Source organism: Protopterus annectens, chromosome 6.part0 (genome assembly GCF_019279795.1).
Source record: "Protopterus annectens isolate FY-2018-M chromosome 6.part0, PAN1.0, whole genome shotgun sequence".
Lineage (NCBI taxonomy): Eukaryota > Metazoa > Chordata > Ceratodontiformes > Protopteridae > Protopterus > Protopterus annectens.
Genome location: NC_056737.1, coordinates 1,521,297,392 through 1,521,317,903, shown reverse-complemented (window position 1 = coordinate 1,521,317,903; position 20,512 = coordinate 1,521,297,392).

Sequence of the window (20,512 nt, the reverse complement as noted above, 5' to 3'; positions counted from 1 at the left end):
GGAAACCTTTTGTGATGAGGTGTGCCATGTAGAAGGATTTCCTGACTACTGTGGCAATGTGATTATCAAAGGAGAGACTACTGTCCACCTGTGTCCCAAGGTCTCTTATCACACTTTTGGTGGTAAGTATATTACCACCTATGTTGTAGTTCATGGGTACAGAGGTTTTACCAAAGGGGATGACAATGCACTTTTTGGCATTGAACTTGAGGCCATGGCTTTGACACCAGGCATCTGTCTCAGTGAGGCCCTTTTGTAGGATGTCCACATTGTTAGGAGTTTCGATTATGGCTCCTAGTTTGCAGTCATCTGCGAACTTCGTTAGCCAAAGACCTTTTGTGTTAGCCTCTACTTCAGAGAAGTAGATACCAAACAGGTAATGATAAGTAAGTTCCATAAACAACCGATCATTATTGATTAATGTTGCTTCAAGTCTGGCATGCAGAGGATGGATAGCTGTGAGAGATGTCTAATAGATAACCCGTATACACTTTCCATTAATTAAGTGCAACCTACAGCATATTTCAGAGAATGGGCAGACCAGAAAAGTGACTCCTAATATTGGTAGACCACAACATTAACTGATGTTTGGATGCTATACTACACAGTACTGCATATTTACCTCATTTAACTTGCTCTACCATTTCAGGTAGGCAGTGACACATTACATGTTACATCTCCCAGGTATGTCATACCTGACTGTTAAGACTGCAAACTCTGTAACTAATTTATTAAAAAATTACGTTATGCATTGCGCTATTACACTGATGATTTCCTACTTACTACACTCTTGACTCATCCTGGCCAGGCACCCTTCATGGGACTGGACATTGTAAGCCCTAGGGTCTGCAGCTGTTGAAAGAGAAGCAAGCCATTATGCATACCAGTTTTGCAAAGATTCAGCTGGTGTATTTCTAAAGTACTAAAAATTCAAAAAACAAAAAACAAACTGGTGAAAAAACCACCCTTGCAGGTCCAGCGCCTTTAAACTCCTGGATTCAGATAGATGTGTACAAAGTTCTTTATAATCCACAGGTTATGTTGTAAACAAGAACGCCAATAAACAAAAAAACCCAAATTGAAATTTTATTAAGCTTAAAAACAAACTTTTTGTCGGCGCTCTGCACCAACTTCCTCAGAAAACAAACTGCACCTCACATTTCTCTCACTATAAATACATCACTACTCAACTCGGATGCGCCCCCTAGCGCCTCCCCTTTAAAAAGCACATAATTACACTTTGAAATTTTTAACTAAGAAGCGGCCAAAATATTCAACAATTTGGTATCTACTACTCATACCTGCCATCAATACTGGTAAACCTATAATGCTCCAAATATTGAATCTTAAAGCTGACATAATTATATATAAATACAAATGATAAAATGTGTCAATAACCACAAAAAAAATTATAATATATGTTAAAAATAAGTATAAAAGTGGAAAAAAATCCCCACAAGTGTTAATATAAACATTCATATAAACAATAAACGGTGAACACAAATATAATGAAAAACGGTGAGACCCAAAAATATGTTCCCAGATGGCATTAAGTCACTCCAGGGGGCTTCACCTCACTAGGCTTCTCAATTTGAGGAAGCAGCTGATGGAAAGCATACTGTTAAGTCCATGTAAATGGTAAGCTTCCAACTTAAGTTGCCACATCAACTCCTTGCATTCTAGTCTTAATGAATCGGGTCCCCCCATGAACTCTTGGTTTAGCTGATCGATCACTGTAAACGAAAATTCGTGGCCTGGGTTATCTAATATATGTTTGGCCAGAGCGTTGTCGACCTTCCCCTTCCTGATGGCATATAAGTGCTCATATACCCGTTCCTGTAGTTTCCTATCAGTTTTGCCGATGTAGAAACCTGGACAGACCGAACACTGGGCTAAATATACCACCCGATTGCTGGCACAATTGAATCTTCCTTGTATGAGATACTTCTTGTCCCTGATGGAAAAAGCTGAACTTGCTTTTATGTATCTGCAGTACCTGCATGTTACATTTGAACATCCCAGATCTGGGGGAGGCACCAGCAACTTTGGACTCCAGGATGTTTTTGATGTTACGGCCCCTCCTGAAAGTAACCTTAGGGGGCGATAATAGTCCAAATGCTTCTATTGACTCGGTGGTTAATAAGCGCCAATTTTTCTTTATAATGGACACAATGTCCATTGCATCCAAGTTGAATGAAATTACAAAAGTACAATTGAAAGTATCAGACTCACTGACGAGGCGAGGTAACCCTAAAGACCCATCCTCCATATTCCCCAAAATGGGGCGGAAGTGGCCATTGGCCCTCTTCCCCTGAACTTCCAAACTCAATTCTGCGACAAAATTGGCGGGGTACCCTCTGCTGATGAACATGCCTCAATGGGGATCCATTAGTTTGTGCCACATCCGGTCATATTTTGAGGAGATGTTCATCAATGGCATTATGGATGTGGATGTATACAATTTCGTTTCTGTGGTATCACCTAAAATTCCATTCTTGTTTGGGAACCCCAAGATACATAAGAACATCTATGATCCACCTATGCGGCAATTGGTCAGTGCCAGGGGAAGCATCACGTATGCAGCGGCCAAGGTGGTGGCTGAGATACTCAAGAAGTATGTGGACAGAGTCCAATACATTTTGAGAGATTCTTTGGCATTTTTGGAAAAAGTGGGTTCTGTTCCATTTAACACTGATTGTATTCCCTTGACCATTGACGTTGTTGACCTGTATTCATCTATCCCCCATTTGGAGGCGGTTGAGTGGATCCAATTGGAAATGGTTTTTCACCATGCTCCTGCAGAAGAAGTTACGATGGTCAGCGAACTATTGGAGGTTATTCTTACCAGCAACCTTTTTACATTTAATCACCGGTGGTTCCAGAAATTGATTGGGGTCCCTATGGGATCGCCCTGTGGAACCAGTGTGGCCAATTTAGTCATGGCCCACTGGGAGAGGGTGTTTGTTTTATCTAATTCTTTGGTCCAAGAGAAAGTAGCGTTATACACTAGATTCTTGGATGACATTTTTGTCATCTTCAATGGTACTCTAGATGATGTTAATAACTTGGTGTCGTTTTTTAATGGCTCCACAGAATTTTTGAAATTCACATCTGAGTTTGCCATTGACAAGATTACCTACTTGGATGTGGAACTAGAGAAAGATAGGAGCCTTAATCGCTTCGTGGCCAGCATACATCGGAAGCCGACCTTCTCAAATTCTTATTTACATTTTGACAGCGAACACCCATTACATCAAAAGAGGGCTATTGGGAAAGGCCAATTTGTTCAGCAGCCCGCATGACATCAGAAGATAAGAAATTTCACGAGGAGTGCAAGTTCATCTTTGGCATGTTCGTCAGCAGAGGGTACCCCACCGATTTTGTCGCAGAATTGAGTTTGGAAGTGCAGGGGAAGAGGGCCAATGGCCACTTCTGCCCCATTTTGGGGAATATGGAGGATGGGTCTTTAGGGTTACCTCACCTCATCAGTGAGTCTGATACTTTCAATTGTACTTTTGTAATTTCATTCAACTTGGATGCAATGGACATTGTGTCCATTATAAAGAAAACATGGCGCTTATTAACCACCGAGTCAATAGGAGCATTTGGACTATTATCGCCCCCTAAGGTTACTTTCAGGAGGGGCCTTAACATCAAAAACATCCTGGAGTCCAACGTTGCTCGTGCCTCCCCCAGATCTGGGATGTTCAAATGTAACATGTGCAGGTACTGCAGATACATAAAAGCAAGTTCAGCTTTTTCCATCAGGGACAAGAAGTATCTCATGCAAGGAAGATTCAATTGTGCCAGCAATTGGGTGGTATATTTAGCCCAGTGTTCGGTCTGTCCAGGTTTCTACATCAGCAAGACTGATAGGAAACTACAGGAACGGGTATATGAGCACTTATATGCCATCAGGAAGGGGAAGGTCAACAACGCTCTGGCCAAACATATATTAGATAACCCAGGCCACGAATTTTCGTTTACAGTGATCGATCAGCTAAACCAAGAGTTCATGGGGGGACCCGATTTTTTAAGACTAGAATGCAAGGAGTTGATGTGGCAACTTAAGTTGGAAGCTTACCATTTACCTGGACTTAACAGTATGCTTTCCATCAGTTGCTTCCTCAAATTGAGAAGCCTAGTGAGGTGAAGCCCCCTGGAGTGACTTAATGCCATCTGGGAACATATTTTTGGGTCTCACCATTTTTCATTATATTTGTGTTCACCATTTATTGTTTATATCAATGTTTATATTAACACTTGTGGGAATTTTTTTTCCACTTTTATACTTATTTTTAACATATATTATAATTTTTTTTGTGGTTATTGACACATTTTATCATTTGCATTTATAGATAATTATGGTGGCTTTAAGATTCAATATTTGGAGCATTATAGGTTTACCAGTATTGATGGCAGGTATGAGTAGTAGATACAAAATTGTTGAATATTTTGGCCGCTTCTTAGTTAAAAATTTCAAAGTGTAATTATGTGCTTTTTAAAGGGGATCCACTAGGGGGCACATCTGAGTTGAGTAGTGATGTATTTATAGTGAGACAAATGTGTGGAGCAGTTTGTTTTCTGAGGAAGTTGGTGCTGAGCGCCGACGAAAAGCTTGTTTTTAAGCTTAATAAAATTTCAATTTGGGTTTTTCATTTATTGGCATTCTTGTTTACAACATAACCTGTGGATTATAAAGAACTTTGTACACATCTATCTGAATCCAGGAGTTTAAAGGCGCTGGACCTGCAAGGGTGTTTTTTTCACCAGTTTGTTTTTTTTTTTTTGAATTTTTAGAAAGTTTATGTCTTCCACCATGCAGGAAGCCAGTGGCACTTCAGACTCAGGCGACTTAACTATACTTATTAACCTCCTAACTGAGAAAGTGGATCATCTTTCACAGCGAATTGATGGGCTTTCACAAAGTGGTTCTTTGAGTCCAAAGGTGTGCCCCTCCAGTGGTTTATCGACGGAATCTCCAGCCTTGTTATCGGCTAGCGGAACTGGAACTGACTTGAGAGTTGTTACCATCGGGAACAAGGCTTCACATATTACCGATAGCAGCGGTAAGCCTAAGGGCATTTTTGAAGGCCATACAAGTTCAGTTGAGAAAATTGGAGCCTCTCCAGCTATTCTCGGTGATATGGAGGCACCGGGGAGGGGCTATGTTGAATTAAACTTGAACAATTGGCTGAATCGCCCCTTCAGTTTTCCTACTGGGGAAGACATTGGTAATATTGATATTCAAACTGAAGGATTGTCCGATTTACCTACTAAGCTCAACAATTTCGACCAAAAATTACTTAGGTTAAGGAAGTTACAACTTGAGGTATCCTACTTTGGGGAATGCCGACATGTGAAGATTGTTCCGAAGGGGCTTTGCTCGTGGCAATACCCTACAGGTTTGGAAGATGGGTCAAAATTCCACCTTGCCCTCTTGGCACTTTTTGATAGACATGGGAATGAATTGATCAACTTAATCTGTGCCCACTATCAGGAAGTTATTAATCAATTAACCATGGAGCTTTCCAACTTAGATGAGGAAATTAAATCAGATACTCATATTTTTCAGATATCGTTATGAATACGAAAGAGTCTTCACCAGTATCGACCAACACATTTCTAAGACCACTATAACTAAAGTAAAGAAACTCCAGAGGGACATAAAAGCCTATAAAGAGGGAGTAGCCTACCCTAAACCCCCTAAATCTCAAGGGAATTTTCTAGGGAATAGCAGAACCACCATGGGGTTGCTATCTGGCCCCGAGACCAATGGCCAACCGATGCACCCCCGTGAACCGGAGAATGGGTCCCCATTGAAGCGAACAAACCAGAGAATTTCAACGGAATGTGTTATGAGTATTGGGCCAGGCACGGGCCAGGAAGAGCTGACTCTTGACCAACTATGACGAAAATTTTCAAGTCTGAGCCTCATCCCCCCAGCCACAGTCAGGTTGGATGATGAGGAACAAATACAAAACCAGGAGGAACTGAGAGACCATGGACTAGTTATTCCTTCAGTACCCCCAAAGCAACCTTTGGAAATACTCTACAACATGGGTAAAGACTTCAAGATTTACAATTTTTCACAGTTTGTTTTTTCCCACCCTTTGGTGTATATTTTGGCTAAAGGGTTAACTTTTCTACCCTCCTGTGGAGCTGGTGTTGGGAGGACTATATTGGACCTGAAACTTTTTGTGAGAAAGTTGAACCTGTCACTGTTGTTGGGTGATTCCCAAAAACTCAAGAACCCTTACCACATACCAAGTACTTATAGTCCGCCATTACTCCCAGCTGTCAGAATTTTCGAACAATTGTGTGATCTTGACATCCGCCACCTCCTCAATTCAAGGCACCAGGCTCATTTTAATATCACTAAGGAGGAGAGGGCCTTGTTAGAGGCACTCAGGTTTGCATCAGTTAGACTTATGCAACCCGATAAGGGAGGGGGATTGGTGGCTATGGATATGAATGACTACAATGACAGGATGTTGGCTATTTTATCTTTTGATACTTACCAGGAGGTTTCTAAGAATGAATTGAATCTTAGTTTGTGTCACATCCGGTCATATTTTGAGGAGATGTTCATCAATGGCGTTATGGATGTGGATGTATACAATTTCGTTTCTGTGGTATCACCTAAAATTTCAGTCTTGTTTGGGAACCCCAAGATACACAAGAACATCTATGATTCACCTATGCGGCAACTGGTCAGTGCCAAGGGAAGCATCACGTATGCAGCGGCCAAGGTGGTGGATGAGATTCTCAAGAAGTATGTGGACAGAGTCCAATACATTTCGAGAGATTCTTGGGCATTTTTGGAAATAGTGGGTTCTGTTCCATTTAATGCTGATTGTATTCTCTTGACCATTGATGTTGTTGACCTGTATTCATCTATCCCCCATTTGGAGGTGGCTGAGTGGATCCAATTGGAAATGTTTTTTCACCATGCTCCTGCAGAAGAAGTTACGATGGTCAGTGAACTATTGGAGGATATTCTTACCAGCAACTTTTTTACATTTAATCACCGGTGGTTCCACCAATTGATTGGGGTCCCTATGGGATTGCCCTGTGGAGCCAGTGTGGCCAATTTAGTCATGGCCCACTGGGGGTGGGTGTTTGTTTTATCTAATTCTTTGGTCCAAGAGAAAGTAGCGTTATACACTAAATTCTTGGATGACATTTTTGTCATCTTCAATGGTACTCTAGATGATGTTAATAACTTGGTGTCGTTTTTTAACGGCTCCACAGAATTTTTGAAATTCACATCTGAGTTTGCCATTGACAAGATTACCTACTTGGATGTGGAACTAGAGAAAGATAGGAGCCTTAATCGCTTCATGGCCAGCATACATCGGAAGCCGACCTTCTCGAATTCTTATTTACATTTTGACAGCGAACACCCATTACATCAAAAGAGGGCTATTGTGAAAGGCCAATTTGTTCGAGCAGCCCGCATGACATCAGAAGTTGAGAAATTTCACGAGGAGTGCAAGTTCATCTTTGGCATGTTCGTCAGCATCGGGTACCCCGCTGATTTTGTCACAGAACTGAGTTTGGAAGTGCAGGGGAAGAGGGCAATGGCCACTTCCACCCCATTTTGGGGAATATGAAAGATGGATCTTTAGGGTTACCTCGCCTCGTCAGTGAGTCTGATACTTTCAATTGTACTTTTGTAATTTCATTCAACTTGGATGCAATGGACATTGTGTCCATTATAAAAAAAATTGGCGCTTATTAACCACCGAGTCAATAGGAGTATTTGGACTATTATTGCTCCCTAAGGTTACTTTCAGGAGGGGCCATAACATCAAAAACATCCTGGAGTCCAAAGTTGCTGGTGCCTCCCCCAGATCTGGAATGCTCAAATGTAACATGTGCAGGTACTGCAGATACATAAAAGCAAGTTCAGCTTTTTCCATCAGGGACAAGAAGTATCTCATACAAGGAAGATTCAATTGTGCCAGCAATCGGGTGGTATATTTAGCCCAGTGTTCGGTCTGTCCAGGTTTCTACATCGGCAAGACTGATAGGAAACTACAGGAATGGGTATACGAGCACTTATATGCCATCAGGAAGGGGAAGGTCGACAACGCTCTGGCCAAACATATATTAGATAACCCAGGCCACGACTTTTCGTTTACAGTGATCGATCAGCTAAACCAAGAGTTCATGGGGGGACCTGATTCTTTAAGACTAGAATGCAAGGAGTTGATATGGCAACTTAAGTTGGAAGCTTACCATTTACCTGGACTTAACAGTATGCTTTCCATCAGTTGCTTCCTCAAATTGAGAAGCCTAGTGAGGTGAAGCCCCTTGGAGTGACTTAATGCCATCTGGGAACATATTTTTGGGTCTCACCATTTTTCATTATATTTGTGTTCACCATTTATTGTTTATATGAATGTTTATATTACACTTGTGGGAATTTATTTCCACTTTTATACTTATTTTTAACATATATTATAGTTTTTTTGTGGTTATTGGCACATTTTATCATTTGTATTTATATATAATTAGGGTGGCTTTAAGATTCAATATTTGGAGCATTATAGGTTTACCAGTATTGATGGCAGGCATGAGTAGAAGATACCAAATTGTTGAATATTTTGGCCGTGTCTTAGTTAAAAATTTCAAAGTGCAATTATGTGCTTTTTAAAGGGGAGCCGCTAGGAGGTGCATCTGAGTTGAGTATTGATGTATTTATAGTGAGACAAACGTGTGGTGCAGTTTGTTTTCTGAGGAAGTTGGTGCAGAGCGCCGACGAAAAGCTTGTTTTTAATTTTAATAAAATTTCAGTTTGGGTTTTTTCATTTATTGGCGTTCTTGTTTACAACATAACCTGTGGATTATAAAGAACTTTGTACACATCATTCTGAATCCAGGAGTTTAAAGGCACTGGACCTGCAAGGGTGATTTTTTCACCTATTTCTAAAATACTGGCAAACATAATTACATATCTGTGGGGTCTACCCAGTCAGAACTTTTTGAACTCAGATGTACAGGGTTTCCCCTCTTCCTCCATTTCAGATAGTCGTAGTGGTGATGACACTGCTCACCAGTGTGGGGGATGCTAATAGCACTGGTAAGTTCCATAAACAACCGATCTCAGGCCTCAGACTTACATTCTGAGCCCCGGTAATTAACCTACAGCAGCCGAGGATCATAGTTTTTCACCAGGAGTCCAACAAACACTTTGGACTCCTGCATACCCCATCTCTGCACCCAAAATCGCACTCCCTGTCCAACACCACCAGGCATATTCAAGATTTCAATGAATGGTGTGCAATTCCTGCCTATTGGCCTTTATATAGGCTGCATTCTCACCCTTACATGTCATAATGTAACCCTCAAAAAAGCATCACGTCACTTAGTCTCGTGCAAACTCGCACAGATGTTTTTAGCAAAGCTGAAGATTGCACAAACTCACACAAGCCAAGTTTAAGCATAGCTTAGCAACGCACAATCATTGTAGACCATTGACCATGTTTAAGCTATGTTTAACATCGTGCAGCTTTTCTAACTGTAATAATTTTTTAATTTTAAATTAAAGTGATGTTTCAGTCACCTGACACATTTTCACAGCAATAAATTTAAAACATACAACTGGTTTGGACTTGAACCCGGGACCTACTACACTGTAGGTTATGACTCTCCCTATCTAGTTACGTGGATAGTACACACAAGCAGTATATCTTCAGATATACTACTAAGATTCCTCTGGACATTGATAAGCACAACACTACTACCATAATTAAATACACCCGGTTTCTATTTTTAGATGTCTGACAGCATTACTAAGCACCAAGCCACACAGTGCAAACAGGGACAGACCAAAAAAAAATTATAATTGATTATATCCGGTTTCTATTTTTAGATATATGGCAGATGTCAGGTGTATATGTAAAAGCGCAGCTCGGCATCACTAATCACCACATCGTACCATGTAAACAACACATAGAAATAAAAAAAATAAAATATTGTCCTGTTCTTACCACCTGTCCAGACATTTTCTGGACAGTCTATATGTACAGGACAGCCTCTTTGGGTGGCGCAGTGGTGCAGCAGTTAATGTTGTCACCTCAGAGCAAGAGGTTCTCCGGTTCAATTCCTTAGCTGGGGTGCCTTCTGTGTAGAGTTTGCATGTTCTCCCTGCATTCGCGTGGATTTCCTCTGGGTACTCCGGTTTCCTCCCACATTCTAAAGACATGCGTCTGGAGAATTTCTACCCGGGCCTCCACTGAAAATACATTCTGTCCTAGTCAGATTTTCCCAGTAAACAAATGTTAAATAAATAAATACATAAATAAATAAATAAATACACTGCTGCCTGCATGATTCAATATCCATGTTACTGTCATCGCCCTTGGCAGAGTGCCATAATTAATAGTATAGCGCGGTGCAGGTGAAGAACTGTGGCAGTGTACATGGATACATTCAGTGTAGGCTCTACATAGAGCCTACATGAATTTTATTCAATAGTGGGGACTGTTTATTGTTTGTGTGTTTCTTATTGACAAACTGCAACTGTTGTTACAGTGAGGACTATGGAAGTACTATATGCTGTCTGCTCTAAGCATAATTTTATTTTGAAAATTGTTTTCCACACCAATACATACAATAAAAAATTACAAAGAAGCATATTACTGAATGGTAAAGTAGGCTGACATCCATGCTTCCATTGTAGGTATAGTGAAGAAATGTTGCTGTGCATGATTTTGATTTGCAAAATATAGTTTAGCAAAGGACAGATTCACTAACAAACTTCTGTGTTTTTCTGTGATCCATTATGGGAGAATAAATCCCCATAGGCTGAGATGCAGTCACCTTGGAACTTATTACACTAAGTCAGAGAGTGCAGGGATATTTCTAGTCATTTAGCAAAAACAGCCTTGATTCGGAATGGCTAATTTCACATAGAATATCATGGCAATTTTTGTGTTGGCTTATATGCATTGGCAAACAAGACAGATTTCTTCATTCAGATGCTACTACAGGGTGGCAATAGTGGCAACTGGGGTGCTGTCTGTTATATCATTCACAGCTGTTGGGAAACATTTTATATGATCAGCCCAGCTTTTCTTATAACTTGAACAAATGTTAATCTCTAAAGAGATGAAATTTGAAAAAAAAAAATCAAATGTAGTCAAAAGTAGGTTACATCACTATGTTATAGGTGCCAACAATTTTAAACTCATTCATTATACACTTTGTATCAAAAGGAAGATATGCTTTGACTATTTATGCAGACTGTGATTTCAAGGATATTGCATATATATATATATATATATATATATATATATATATATATATATACATATATATATATATATATAGAGAGAGAGAGAGAGAGAGAGATATCTGAAAAGTATGTGTTGTATTTATTGATGGAAAATGAAACAGAAAATTGAAAGAGAATACATGATTATCTGTCTGAATTAAGGATAAAAAATATGCAAATGCTCTCAACAAACGTATGTCAGAAAATAAAGAACATACTTTTCAATTTGCTGTAATGCAAGTAGTGAATGAAAATATAGTAAGTGGTGACCTAGTAACATTAAGAGAAGAAAAGGAATACAATTGGATGAATATTATATCCATAAAGTAGCAGACAGTATTCTAAGAACTAAACCAACATGGAAATGGAGGAAGGAGATTCTTCCAATAGGGATGACTGCAATTAAGGATACAGACAATAGGCAAGAGGGGGCTGGACTGTATTGAAGAAAACTGTCAAAGGAACCAAGGTGTCGGGAGCAGATAACTAGAGAGAGAGAGAGAGAGAGAGAAAGATGATAGAAAGGGAAGATGCCAAGAATGTATATGGACTGCAGGTTAGAGATTGCCTTCCTTATCAGGGATTGATACCAGAGTATAGGCAAAGAGAAAGAAACGGGGAGCGAGGGGCCAAACAAAAGGCCATCACTGGTAGAGTTTTTTAATAGACTCTAAAATAGAAGCTGCCATTAAAAAAGGAATAATTAGTACATCATATAAAATATTGCATGATAACTATAAGAATCAATCAGAGGAGGTTAGAAAGGACTGGGAAGAGAGATTGTATAAGCAATTCACAAAGAAACAATGGGAGGATATATGTATGTCTCCCCAATATGTAACAAAGTCTAGAAGATTTAGGATTTTTGCCTGGAAATGTTTTCATAGATATTGTTATACCCCAAGTAGACTCCAGATAATTTTTCCTCTGGCAGACAGTAAATGCTGGAGGTGTGAAGAGGAAGAAAGAGGTAACTGAGAAAATGAGAACATGTTTTCTGGGAGTATGGTGAGTTGGCAGACTTAAATGTACCCTGCAGGATGCACTGTCAGAAATGCTGGGTGGGCAGATTGGCCCGATGAAGGAGATGATTTTTCCTGAGCTATAATAAAGATTCAGAATTGCCTAGACATGGCAAGGCCTTGCTGTGCCTAATAATGGTGGCTGCCAAAAAAAACAATTCCTAGAAAATGGAAATCAAAAGCTAAACAACTATACTTGAAGTAATGAATATAGAAACAGAGATAAAGTGACTGGAATTGGGATCGTTATTAAAGTATAGGAGCAAACTACATAGGGGAAAAATGTGAATTGTGGGAACAGTACATACAAAAGGCGGCAGGACTTGGATGAGCTATGTAGTGTTTCAGTTAGAAAGATTGGGTAGATTATGTGTGATGTATAATGTTTGCAACTGGGAGTGGGTCAGTATGGTTTATGATGTAGATGTAGAATGCATGCAACTGGGATTGTGTCGGTGTGGTTTATTTTCATATATATAAATGTATGATTGCCTATGTAGTAAGTGATGGTTTAAAAAAGATGTTTCTTGTTTAAAAAAAAGGCAGAAATTAAATAATTTATGTAATATTGCTTAGGTTATATGATATATAGCAATATATGTGAAGTATAATGCTTGTTATATTAATATAGTTTGATTACTTTGACATGAATGCAAATTTGCCTAGGTCACAAGTGCTAATTCAATAATAGTGTTTGAAGAAAAAAAGCTAGTGGACAAATAGTTTAAGATCTAATAGGAAGTCTGCTTCAAATGGTAGAAATACTACAAGGCCTCATCTGTCAAGAGGGACTGCAAAGCATAAACATGAAGGGCTCTCACTCTCTTAACTGCTAGGTAGTTTGTGATGCCCAGGGTAGTATTTCTTTATTTATTTATTTATTTATTTATTTATTTTTGCATTCATTGTACCCATTGTCTGTTGATCATTAGCCATAACAAAACCTGTTGGCCTATTTGTTCCCTATCACCTGGGCAAGGTTCATCCAGAAGGTATATATGTAATATATTTTAAAAAAATTTACAGTCTATTTGCCCTCAATTTTAGGGCAATTTTGGAGCAGAAAGGGGATTTTTAAATGTGGAACTTGTCCCAAATGCCCTTTTGTGGTGAATATGGCTGAGTTTAGATTTAATAACCCCAGAGAGAGATTATACCCAAAAGGGCATTTTAATTGTCTAACCAAAGGGGTGTTTTGCCTGGCCTATTATTTCACATGTTTTTCATTCTATGTGGGGAAAACTGAACATAGCCTTAGACAGAGAGTCTATGAGCATACATACGAAATAAATAGGAAAAAATAAACTAATTATCTATATAGACATTCAGTTAAATGCCAAAGGGCTGATTTTAGGTTTTGGGTACTTGAAAGGGTTAAACAACAAGAAAGGGGTGGGGATTGGGAGTCCAGGTTGGAGTTTTAGGGAACCAGTCTGGCAATTGTGCTTACACACGTGTCCCTCCTGAACTGAATAACCACATTTCATTAACCCCAGCCCTAAAATTGAGGGCAATTAGACTGTAATTTATTTTAAATATATTTTATATATATATATATATATATATATATATATATATATATATATATATATATATATATATGTATATAAATTAGTGTTTTATGTTTTTGTTTCAAATTATTTTTATATTCTTTCACTTATATTTTTCATATATATTTATATGCAAAAAGTAGTTTAAATATACATAATTGTTTTTTAATAGGATGTTTTTGTGAGTCAATGATTGGTTGCTTATGTTGATTTGACCAATGAGGATGGGGATGTGGCTTTTTAAATGTGAATGGGAATATGATGGCAGATTCTGATGAATTTTCTGGTTTTGGAAGTGAAAGCACTTAATCTGTTGTGTGAATAACTGTCTCTTGGTGCAAATAAATGGCATTTTGGGATATTATCTGGAAGTGGAAGTGTTTTGTGTACAACTACATTGAAACATCAGTACAGGTATCCTTTATTGCCACCATGTTGTAATCAGTTGAAGGTGGTTTTCAGTTATTAACTGTTAAAAAGAGAGCTGGTGAAAATAGGCACTCTTGCTGAGTTCTTGACTGAACATTAAGGGAATAGACAGTGAGTCATGACCAGCCTTAGGCCATTTGGGCCAATTTACCACAATAGAACCCCACTCCATTAGGAAGCCCCGCACTTGGCGATTACGGGATCATGATTCTTTATCTGACCCAGACATTGGCATGAGTGACAGATCATCAAAGTGCAAGCATTTTCCTGCTGGTAGACTTTCTCCCCAATAGTTGCAGGTCTAATTAGTGGAACATATGTCTCTTATTATGCATTACATCAGTGGCTAGGTCAGTATAATTATTGTGAACCGTTCCCAAGTAACTGACAATATAAACTCACGGTAGTTTGGTTACAATAAAGGCTGTCTTCCTAATATGAAAAACGTTTCACCAACACCACGTCCAAAAACTCCGAAATAATCAAAATACTTCTTTATTGACTGATAACACATATGGATTGAACGCTTTCATCTCAGTACTGGAGACCTCATCAGAATCAAATACCAGCACTCACAACATCCCTTATATACATCACTAAATAAAATAATCAACACAATCAATAAATTATTGTAACCGAACTACTGTGAGTTTCTTCAGTATAATTATTATTAGTAGTAACTGCAGCTTCATGCCTGCTGCATGGCTTACATTGTTAGCTGCTCACTTTTCCATGGTAGTCTGTTGCAGTTACCAATTGCTTAGCAGGACTTTCAACCAAAAAACTTTAAGCATTAACCATCTGTTGTTTTGTACCATTCAAGTTTCTTGGAACTTAATGCTTTGAAGACTGATGGTGAGGTACTGTGTTTTCTTTTGCTTCCCTTACCAACATGGGGCTTATGATGGTGGCTAAAGAATACAGTTACAAGAACTAGCTGTAAAACAGTCAGCACTCAGCACCAGACAGTAAACTGGATGCCAAACATGACACAACCTGAGCATTACCATGTACAGGGAGTGTGTTATGTGCATCCAACATTGTCAACCCTCCAGTATTGTCCTCAATACTGGCCCAGCAACAAGGTAAGTCACCCTTCTTATCAATTACTGAATGGAGTAGGATGTTCTTACACTTGTATGTATGATAGGGATGCAAGCATGCAAGGGAATTGGGTGGCTAAATGGGATAGCAGTAGACAGCTATATGGGACAGTATGAAATTCATAACAAATACTGGTGTCAACATAATAGGCAGCAATACACGAGGTGACAACCCCCACTGCAGTACATGTGATGGCCCAAAGAACTGTGGGTGTCAATAGGTCACACACATGGATGTCTGTGAGGGTCACATATCCACCACCAGCCTCACCCAGCAGGACAGGTGTAGATGACCATGAAGAAAGGCTGGGCTAAGGCCCCCAAATGATGGCAATGGTGAACAGCCCCCCCACCAGACCTACACAGACATACTACAACAGGTCCGGCAGTTGCATTTGAAAGGTAAAAAGTCTGAAATTGAAATATATGCTATTAAGATCTAACATGTGTACTCTACTGATATGCCTCCCGTATGCATGATAGGTCACAATACAGTATGAAATGGAAGCCAACAGAGTAACCTAAATACCAGTACAGTCATTTCAAATGTTAAAGTATGCCCCATAATCCCATGTAGAAATGGAGTAACAGATGGCCTGCAGCACTCACAAATGGCCTACAGTCCTCTGGCAAAGGTCCATGCCTCACCCATAGTGCCAATGTATGGATGTCTGATGTAGTCAAAAGCTTGTGTTGACGAAAACGTTATATGGCAGTCTGCTTGCGTTAATAAACTTGTTGGACGTCATTTACTGGTGGTTGCGGTCTTTCCCTGCTGATATTTTATTTTGTATCGCTTGCTTTTATATCAGTTTGATATCCGTTTTTGGTGAATGCCAGGGGATCCCAACTAATAACCTAACAGTAAACAGAAAACAAATGCAAGACCATGTTGACAAATGCCAGAAGCATGCCTCCCCATGTCCTACTGCAAGGACTGTGGATCAGGCTATAAATACTACTGGGATAAAGGCCCAACTATAGGGATACCTCTAAGATATTGCTTACATAATGTTAGGTGGAGGAAAGAATAACAGGGGGGTGTAAAAATGGTATATGTGAAGTCACAAATGGCCATTCCATGAAGTTTAGAAAAGCACAAGGAGGGGACTCCCAGCCAGCATACTAACAAGGTACTACATCATTTACACAGAACCAGCAGTCTATTGTCTGTAGCTACCCCTCCACAATGGCAGGTGTGTGCCAGATATGCCTCAGAATATTGGTCTCAGCTTCATTCATCTTGTATTTTCTACTAAATAACTGTGAGCTAAGAATGATAACTGTCAGTAGTTGATGACATGACACATCACAGTGTAAAACAGTACATATGTCAGAATATCTATGTTACAACCAAACATGTCACACAACCAGCACAGACAGCAGTATTTACAGTATCCCCTGTATGTTAAGCCCATTGTGTTTCCATATTGCCAACCTATCTACAGATATCATACAGAAACAGTTTGCTAGATGTAGCTGTAGCACACAAAACCCTGAACTGGACTCCAACCCTCCCTGGAATGGATGCACACACCCAATATAGAAGGTAATACTGAGCATGCTCCTACAGAGAAATGAAGCTCATGTCTCACAACACAATGGACTACAGATATCGGTTATTTGCAGCTGTCTGTGCACACACCAAATTGTACATCATTGATACTTCACACACACACATTGGATAGGAATACACACACACACATCTAAGGCCAACATAATATAATATGTCAAACACACACACACACACACACAGATGTGGGGAAGAGAAAGACATAAAGAGACAGAGAGAATCCCATTATGAGCCCTGCCCCACCCACTACACATCCCATTGGCCTATATCACATGATGTGCTGATGTCATTCACTGCAGAAATACCTTTGGTTTGCCCTCAGCTCTATAGTGTCAATGGTGCTTGTGATAACTGTGTAACACTACAGTACAAATAGGTATCCATGTAGCAGTTGTAATCTCAGTCATGTCAATTGTAAAGTTTTGTGTGTGTGCGTGTGTGTGTGTGCGTGTGTGCGTGTGTGTGTGTGTGTGTGTGTGTGTGTGTGTGTGTGTGTGTGTGTGTGTGTGTGTGTGTGTTTCTAGATGAATGTGGTTGAGGCCACTCACACTCACTAAATCTCCTGTACCTCTCCTTCAGCACTGCTGCTGATGTCACTCACCTTCAAAGATACCTTTGGACAGCTCTCCAACATATAAGCTCCATGGTGCTTGAGATAACTGTGTAATACTATAGTGTAGCAAACTAGTTAGGTAGTAGTTCCAATTCTGATCTTGGCAACTGTGTTTGTGTGAAAGAGTGTGTGTATCCTTGTAAAGACCTGATTTTGTTGTCATTCACACTTACAACACTTCCTTTACCCCTCCTTTAGCACTGCTGCTGATGTCACTCACCTTCAAAGATACCTTTGCACAGCTCTCCAACATGTAAGCTCCATGTCATGTGCAATAAATGTGGAACAATGTAGTAGCAATAACTACATAGGTATGGGTTTGAATCTCACCCCTGGCAAGTCTTTGTGTGTGTACACATGTATGTCTGTACCTCAAAGATTTTGGCCTCATTTACACCCAGTACACATCTCAGTGCCTGACTGTAGCAGTCCTGCAGATATCCACCTTAGAAGTACCTGTTGACAACTGTAAGTCATGCACAGTCAGTGGTGCATGAGGTAAATGTGTAACATAATGATCTAGCAAATGTATATGTGTGTGCAGGGTAAAATATTTTTTGGAATCTCTCACCCACTACATCACCCAATGCCAGTATTTACAAGGGCTGGTGATGTTCCTCACCTTAGAAGTACCTTGGGACAACATCCATCCTATAAGCTCCGTGGCATGTGCAATAAATGTGGTACACTCTAGTAGTAATACATAGTTAGCGGTTTAAAACTCAGTACTGGCTAGTGTGTGTATGTGTGTGTGTGTGTGTGTGTGTGTGTGTGTGTGTGTGTGTGTGTGTGTGTGTGTGTGTGTGTGTGTGTGTGTCTGTCCTCAGTATCCTGTGTGGGGGTTGGTGTGATTGTGTAATAACAGGGTACGTTGAGGGTGGGTTTTGCTAAATAATTATGTTGAGGACCTAGAATATGTCACAATGTCCCATTACAAGGCCAACAGTTGTCAAACACCGTAGAGGTTGGTGTAGACAATCCACAGTCCCAAATGTCTAGTGTCATGCAATGACTACGTGGCAGCATGGATTAGTGAACAATATAGGCAACCCTTCTATTACTCAGAGACCACTCTCCACCCATGTGTCATACACAAACACACTTGGCTAGGAAACAACCACTATATCGGTAGTTCCCCTGCATTTTGCCTCACAGATAGTACTCAAGGTGTGATTGCAGTGGACTACATGCCTGTTAACCACAACAGTGCCACTGACATCAGAAAGTACTTTGATGTGTTACATTTCCTGACTGAGTGTGTGTTATCCATCAAGTAAAAGACATGGCACCCTGTTTCATCCCCTCAGTACGCCAATCAATGTGTACAGTGGCCCTTTTGTCATGTTCCCCACTGGATGCCTGCAACAACTGTAGAGTCTGCAAATGTACCCCACAAAGGGAGTACCATTCCTTATACACATGCCCTGTATGGACAGATGCCACTAACTCCACTGAATACCCATATCATACTGTCAATGTAGGTGCAATCACTACCTCAGTTATATAGCCAGGTCTCACCAAATGAAGTCAGAAATGCTACATCAGAAGATACCAATCTGTCCACACAACATGCCCCAGAGACCACAAGCACAATTCCACACATAAGGGACATGTGCACAACCCAGACACTGTGTATGTTATGGAATATAGTTCACATACTTGGGAAGCAGTGCACATCACTGGCCACCCACAATAGTAACCTGGATGAGTGGATGTAGAATACAATACCCACCCCTGTGGACCACTCCAGTGAATATACTCCTGAGCTACACCGGGGACTATTGTCATGTGGCCTGATGCCAGGGTATTCCATTGGGCTAGCCTTACAGAGCCTTCAGGCCCATTCACCTACTACACACCTATAAAGCAATGAACCTATGGATATCAGTACAGAAAGTGTGTGTTTGTGTGTGTGTGTGTGTGTGTGTGTGTGTGTGTGTGTGTGTGTGTGTGTGTGTGTGTGTGCGTGTGTGCATGTGTGTATAAATAATAATCCCAGTGTGTTTGGTTGATGAATTTCCTCTGTGGCTGTAGTTATTACCAATCGGAGGTGTATCCAAACCAGAACATGTACCATTCTTAATTCTACAACAGATATTGTACATCAACATGTATCTATGTACAACCCTCAGCCCTATAATCTTTGAGGCATATGCAATCATTGTGTTGCAGACACCATGACACCCACTTTGACAGCCATGACATACAGTGAAAAGTCACACACCCACCTTCCCAGAGGCACATACTATACCCTGCCTATGACATGGTGGATGTGTCACCACACTGCCATACCCTGTGGCCTCACTGCAAGGCCACATCCTGGTGACACACAGGCACCTAGAACAGAAATGGGATACAGCATGTGAGAACACATTCACTCAGCACTTCACTTGTGGGAGGAGAGAGGAGTAAAGCTGGCACTGAATGTGTTGCCAAGACTTTGGCCAATATCTGTTGTCTCAGGATAGGTATTAGCTTTGTGCAGTAACTTGCAGCACTTGTGCTTAATGCTGTGGAGGTTGTTGATGTAACTATCAAGGTTGTTGTGATTGTCGTCAGTGTCTGCTGCATCTCAGCTGCCATAGATGCCTGTTGGGGATTCCATGAGGTATCCAATGTTGTGTTTGAGGCTAATAAGGGAGTTCAACAGTCATGGGACGCCACCTTGTCCTGCAACAGTGTCCTCCTTCTGATGTACATTTTAGTAATGGCAGGGGACCATTACATTGTCTCCCAGTGTTTAGAGGACAGTGTCTGGATTCTGTTGGCTGTGGCTAGTACCATGCATTCATGTACCTGTTTGTACAGTGTCTACGTGTATGATTCCACAGTCATACAGCTACATCCCATTGCCATGGGTGCAGTGAAGACATCCACCCTTGTTTTCATGGCTGCAAAGTCAGCTTTGGAGAGGTTTTGTTAGATGGTTATCTATGTG